A 6,962-nucleotide genomic window follows, 5' to 3' on the forward strand; every position below is an offset into this window, starting at 1 on the left:
TACATTCCCTGTAATCTGAATAGTTTCATATCAACCTCTGTGATTTGGATGTGTTTTCTAAGGTTCCTCTGGAAGAATAGGATGAAAGGCTGCTACCTTACCAATCTTTTCCTCATTCAAAATCTGGCATTTTCCATAGTCTGAGCTAGAAAGAGCCCAGCCACACGGCTGCTCTTCTCTTTTACCCTGAAGGAAGCATCTATTTTCAGCTGTGTGGAAAAGATACCCACAGGCAAAAAGGCAACAGCTGCAAGCCTGGGGAGCATAAGGTGCTGTGGAGACAGTAGAAAAGTGAGGGAGTGCAAGTAATGCTGCAGTGAAGAGACATGTTTTGGAGGCCCAGAAGAAAGAGAAAAAAGGTTGGATTTGGAAGTAGGACTGGGTGTAGTAAGGCTAGCTGTGGACCAGGTGTGCTCAGACAATCCTGCTCAGAGAGGCAGGACTGAGAGGTAGTATTCACATCCTTATAAGCTAACTATGATCTGAAGAGCGATGTGTAAACTCCTCCAGTTGCCCAGATTTCCAGAAAGGAGCATAGTTTTGCTAGGAAGCACTCCTGGGGACACTGCAATAGAGCATGCCTTCCTCAGGAGCTGTGTGGGAACCCAGGCAAGGCAGGATGCTTGGTGGCTCTCACAGCAATGGGAGGAGAATGTCAAGGAGCAATATGAAGTCCTTTGTTCTGTTTGGAAAATTGTAATTCACAAATTTGAAGCAATCATTTTAATGTTCAGATAAACAGAAATTTTGTACTTTCAAAGCATAGAAATAAAAGATTAAAATTACCCACAGGCTATAATTATAATTCTTGCCCTCTGTTCAGATTAATGTGCTTCCAACAGGTAGAAAAGTGGCACCTGTTGTAAAAACATTGCTCTAATCTTACATGCAAAGAACTGCACAGCTCACAGAAGTCTTGGCAGAAAAAATGATTAGATAACATATAAGGACAGATATTTCTTACACTGGTGACTGTTGTTAATTTTCTTCCTTTTCAGATGGAGGGAAATTTGAAGCTGTGGTGTAAATGGGGAAGAAATGGCAACAGCAGAAGAAGGTTTCTTTCTCCTCCTGCACAGTAAGGTAGGTGGAAGGGAAGAAAATTCCATGTCCAACCAGTCATGTAGAGTTGCAGCTACTTGCATGAGCATTTGCAGCTGATTTTGCAGCTAAAAGAATTATTACACACATTGGCAGAGGCATGGACAGTTCAGAAGGTAGGTTGAGAACCTGAGGACTGTGATTTGTCTTTTCTTCTTTCCACTTCCAATTCTACAGTGAAAAGAATGATTTCACAGCATCTTTTCACCTGGTGACTATGGCTCCGGGAGTTGGCAATAGCAAGGTTGTGACAAAAGTGACTTTGGTGAAAGAAATGTTTCTGGATTCTTGTAGGGAAGGGATTTATGAATATTTCTTTCTTTGTCTTACAGGCAGACATCATCCCATGTCTGGATCACAGCACTTTGTGTGCTCCCACAGGGTAGCCTATGTTTCCTCCTATATTTTTGAGAGGATCGGCTGTCTCCCACCAGGGGGGGGGGATGAAACAGGCATTATTCTTCTTCTTGTTGAGTGGTCGCCAGTAAAATCACCCTGCAGGCTCCATGAAAGCAAATAAAGCAGCACTCATCTAGGTACTCGTGCGGCTCATCCTACTCCTCAATGCATCCAAGATCTTCTGAGATAAACAGCCAGACCAGAAAGGTGAGATTTGAACATAGACTCTCACGCAGGAAAGATCAAGGGTCATATGAATCTTCCACTAGAGCAACTTCCATTATCTTTGCTCAGTCAGGATGAAGGAGAAAGTGAAGCTCTGACATTGCCAGTGTTATGCAGATTGTGTTTTCATAGATTTTTCTTTTGAGTGCGCATTGACTTGCCAAACCTCTGAAGTGACATGTGATTTGGAGATAAATTTCCATATGATGTTTAAACCTTGCTACTGTCACAGTTCACTTGTCATTTGTACAAGGAATTTACATTAAATGGAAATTTCATCAACGTGTAGAGTTACTACCCTCTAGAGATTACCTCCCTGCAGATCTCTCTTCCCAATCAACTTTTAACTCTTTTGCAGTGGCAGATATAACAGCTAACCTGGAGGCTACTTAATGGGATTTTTGAAGTTCTCGATATCTCTGATACGTTTGTGTTATAGAAACAACATTCTTTGCCTGGGCAATTGCTCATGGTGCCTTGGAGCCTGAGTACTCACCTTTTTGTTGTTCTTGTTAACACTCTCATTTCATCTTTCCTAGCTGTTCAGTAAAAGCATTTATTATGTTTTGACCTAATTTGATTTTGATTTTACATTAAGGTTGATTTGGATATTGCAGGATTCCTTTTGCTGAAGTGGACTGGATGTTTTAACAATAATAATACTGAGTGGCAAAATAAATATTTTCTTGGATGGGTTCTTTGTAACTATGCGTGTCTCCTGGAAAAGAAGGGACAGTTGTTTTGCCTGAAGCAATAGAGATAGTCGCAGAAAGATTCAGTTGAACCACCTGAAAGGCCTGTGATGTATTTCAAGGGTCATCGTTTTTATGTTCATGGGGCTGTTGGCAGTTCCTGGATTTGTGTCTATTCATCTATCGGACTTGGAATTTTTCTGGTTTGCTTTGATGGTAGACAGAGTGAGACAGGTGTTCCATGTGGTCTGCCAAAAGGAAAGAAAATCAATATTTCAGCATTTAATTATGATTGTTTATTTAAAGCTACTTTTGACCCCCTCTGCCCTGCCTTTCCTTTCTAGAAGTACAAGAACAGGTTTTTAACCAGAGAAAAAATACAGATTTCCCCTGAAAGATTATACTTCTGACATTGATTTGATTATTGCATTTGCTTATATTTTATCCCTTAGAAAATGTTTAGCACCAGTATTTTCTCATTTTTGTCCCAGTATTTCTAATTAGATTGTGATTTCTCTTGTGAAGAAGCCACTTTGTGCATACAGTGCTAAAGTCTTGGGTAAGGAAGAGGTAAGAGTATGTGACACTATTTAGAATTGAGGCTGTAGCTAGTATAATGATAATAACAATAACATGGACAATTACCAGAGTTTCACAACCACTGAATGATAGCTTCCCACCTTGAATCCCCTGAATTCAATTTAAAAAGAGCTAGATCTGATTCTCTTGCAGTCACAGGACAATTAGAAAGTAGTATGAATGCCAGGACCTTTCATTTTGCTAGCTTGTGCAAAAGGCATTTTGAGCTTCCTGTGTAAATGGCTCAGTTATTTCCTGCATTTACTTATAGCCAGGTGATTATTATTTATCTTGATTGCATGCAGAGAAGAAGCCTTTTTCATGTGATTGTTGAGGGGACAAGAAACAGATACCTGAGTACTCTCAGATAGTCAATTTGATCACAGAAAGGCTTTGCACTGAAGAGGCAAGGGTGTGCACCAACACAAGGGAATGTCTCACCAAATGACTGTGGCAAGTGTTGGCAAAGGAGCATTCTGAAGTCTGAAATAGACACTAAGGCTAGCAGCAGGCCTAATACCAATGTCCTACCTGCAGCTGCACCAATCGTGTCAGAACTATTCCTACTCTGCTGCCTGGAAAGCAAGAGGAAAGCTGGTGTAGAGGGGTGCACTTTAGACACCATGTTCCCTGGGAAGACCTTCACAGATCGTGGTGAAGAATTAAGGGCATAAATCATACTCAACTTTTCAGGGTTTAATCAGGCTCTGTGTACTGCTTTGCTTACATGGGTACAAGATCTCATGTCTGCCAGGCTACAGACATCTCACCAACCTGCCAGTCTTGTCTGTTTCACTGCATCTTGTCCTGACTGTCTGATCCCGTATATAGTCAACAGCACCATTTCCAAACCTTTTTACACAAGGATGTTTTGAATAAAAGATAATGCAGTGGTAATGTATCCACAAAGATGGTAACTTGATGGGCATTGACATCTCAAAGGACATGGTTGCAATCATCCATTTGTTCAGTGAGGTAAAGCATGGAGTAATGCTCTGCATTGTGTGCTACTTGATGGGATATCTCTGATCTTTTTTGCCAGAAGGAAGTAGGAGGTGAGGATGTCTGCAGAAGGCAAGCTGAGGAGAAACAATAACCAGAAATCCTCAATGGTAGTTGCTGAGAAAAGAAAGGTGTCTGTGTGGCTTAACTTGCAAAAATATATGTGGGCAGAAGTGCTAGTGACAGCGAGCAAAGAAAAGGGGATGAGCAATGGCAAATGAAGGTCACAGTGAAAATGCTCATAAGAAAAGGCAGAAATAAATGAAAAGCTGAAGTCACATGTGGATTGTGGGAAGGTCTTCAGCTGATTTTCATGGTATGGATCTCAATTGTCTTGCAGTGATGGTGTTGCACTAGCGGTCATGTCACAGAAAGTGAGACAGTTGTGTGGGACTTGTTGAGTGGGAGAAATGTGGGACTGCTGCATTTCTCTAAGAGATGAAGAATCAAAAGAGAGCAAAAAAGGTGGTTTTCTCTGGGGAGAAACCTTGCAAGGCTGCAGAGAATGATAAAGTGATATGTGTGCCTTGATGTTGCAATGTGGGACACCTCCATCTGCCACAGCACCTGCTGCAACAGGGCTGTTTCAACAGGCATGCAGGTAGCTGTCAGTCTCCCAGTGGAAGCTGCTTTTCATGGTCTTGTAGCCTGGGACCCTGGGATGGGTTGTGTTGAGAGGTAACAAGCCTGTGCCTGGGTGCATTTTTGACCCACCTTCTTTTGCACAATGCAAAACCATCCGTAGTGTCTCAGATTTCCCTCAGGATTCTGGAGCTGAACTGCCTGAGCTTGGGAGATAAAGTCCATGATTTCTGACCCTGATCTTCATAATGGAATGGATCTGAAAGACATTATCATATGTGACTTCTTTTTTTTTTTTTTCTTTTTCTTTTTCTTTTTATAGTGATATGGACCACAAAAGTAAAATTAAGGCAGAGAGAAGCTTCCAGTAAGTCATTACTGTGCAGTCATTACCCTTTTTTTCACCCATACAACAACTGTTTCCATGGAGACTGGAGCAAACCAGTGCTAGGAGAGTGCTATCTGCTGGTTCCTGTTTCCACAGAAACATGAGCACTGGATTACCAGAAATGAAGTTACTGTTGCCCAGTCAGACTAACCAAGCGGCAGCACTCAGGAACAAGTTTCCTCCCAATTTTGTGCTCAGGTGGTCAGTTACAGCAAGTCTCAGAGTGTCAGAGAAGATACCATAACTCTTGCACAGATGTGGTGTGCTAAACCCGGAACGCTACAAGCAAATCTGAAGGCTGTGGTGGGGGCTCACCGAACCCAAGACACCACGCATTGCAAACCAGAAAACATCAGTGGTGTAATGTGGCTAGTAATAAATGTTGCAAGGAACAAGGGCTGATTTCTGTGCAGTCAGATCCTGCCCTATGAGTGCAGTTTGGGGTCACTGTTGGTATGATGTGAGAATGGGTGTAATTGCCTTTTGTGCATACTTAACATACATGTGCAGTTGGTGAGGCCAGTCAATCTAAATACTTCAGGGATTTCCCCCAGCCATATGTTTTTTCTAGAATCTAGAATAGCTAGGGGGTAAGCTGCTCAGTATTGAGACTGTGGGTGATTTTTGAAGGCTAAGCAAATCACCTGCTTATATGATCAGTGTTTGCTGCAATTAAAAACCTCTTCCTGTGCCTGGTATAACTGCTTGTCTTGCTTCTTGACAGAAGAACAGCTTGAATTTCGGAAATAGTCACTTGGCTAATGTGAACTTTAAGCTGGATAATTTTGGGAATAAAATGTAGTGCACAGTGTTTTCAGAGGCAGTCAGAGACAGTCTTTGTTTAGATGAAAAAAAACACCAAAACCGAACCACTTTGACTTAATTTCTTACCAGTCTTTATAAAAATTGTTTTATGTCTAATGGGTAGCTGGTAGAAACATTAGTCCTCTACACATCTATAAATAGAGAAGACTTCCTGTGTCACTTTTCAGAAGGTTCTGTACACTGACATTTGTTGATTCTATCTGGAAAACACACATTTTCGGCTGCAATTACTCTGCTCTTCAGACAAATGCAAAGAATAATGCTCCTGGCACAGCAGATTACTGGAGATTGAAGGCCTGAGAAACAACATCCACTCCACCTGACATTGTCTTCCAACAAGATATACAACTTGATCCAATTGTATTTCTTCAGGAATATTAATAATAAGAAAAGATTTATTTTGAATTTGGACATCTGTTTTTAATGTGCAGGATTTTTGTTAGTGGCCTTTAAGTTCATTTTGAGATAAAACTTATCTTGCAAGTCTGTTCCTTGCTTTCAAAACTCCGTTTACTATCACAATAAGATCAGGTATTTTACAATTCATTCCAGAGACGAAGGCCAGATGAAACATCCAGCGCAATCTGCTGCAAGAAGAGATGATATGCTTTCATCTGTTACTGTGTATTAGAACCATAACCTTGTGGAACAAGCATTCCACACCCTCCCCCTTTCCCCCCCCCTCCACTGAAAAATACCTTTAGAAGGCAGAAATAGGAACCTACTACTTTCAGGAATGTCTTGTCCTAATGGTTAATCATCCTTGCTATTACAAATTGATCTCTGTTTTTAATTTGTCTGACATTGACTCCCAGCCAGTGAGTCTATGTATGTCTTTCCTATCCATATTAAAAATACCTTTAAAAACTTGTGATTTTCTGTGTCAATCTGCTTATACTCTGTAATCAAGACAATCTATCTTTTAGCTTTTATTTTATTTGTTGTGATAAATAGCTCAAGCTCCTTGAATCTCTTACACAGTAAGGCTGCCTTCAAACTTCAGTTTCTTGTCTTATGACAGTGTCTTCAATTTATTTTTAGCACCCCTTTAAAAGTATAGACTAATATATTTTTAACATCCCTTTGAAAGTATAGGCATGTGAACAATTTACAGGATTCTGATATTGAACTCATCAGACCTGTACTGAGAGCTAAGATGACCTCACTCT

General features: G+C 40.8%; 1 long non-coding RNA gene across 3 annotated transcripts; it reads left to right on the plus strand.

Annotated features, from left to right (window-relative positions):
* Positions 1-259: 259 nt before the first annotated feature.
* Positions 260-6,593, plus strand: LOC125686936 (uncharacterized). 3 transcript variants are annotated; one of them, XR_007373949.1, is made up of 5 exons: positions 297-449; positions 999-1,083; positions 1,434-1,707; positions 4,903-4,947; positions 5,065-6,593. It is a non-coding gene; the product is annotated as an uncharacterized LOC125686936 (long non-coding RNA). The 3 variants fall into 3 exon arrangements; XR_007373948.1 differs by having other exon boundaries at positions 260-359; positions 4,903-6,593; XR_007373947.1 differs by having other exon boundaries at positions 4,903-6,593.
* Positions 6,594-6,962: the final 369 nt, after the last annotated feature.

This window comes from Lagopus muta, chromosome Z (assembly GCF_023343835.1).
Source record: "Lagopus muta isolate bLagMut1 chromosome Z, bLagMut1 primary, whole genome shotgun sequence".
Taxonomy (NCBI): domain Eukaryota; kingdom Metazoa; phylum Chordata; class Aves; order Galliformes; family Phasianidae; genus Lagopus; species Lagopus muta.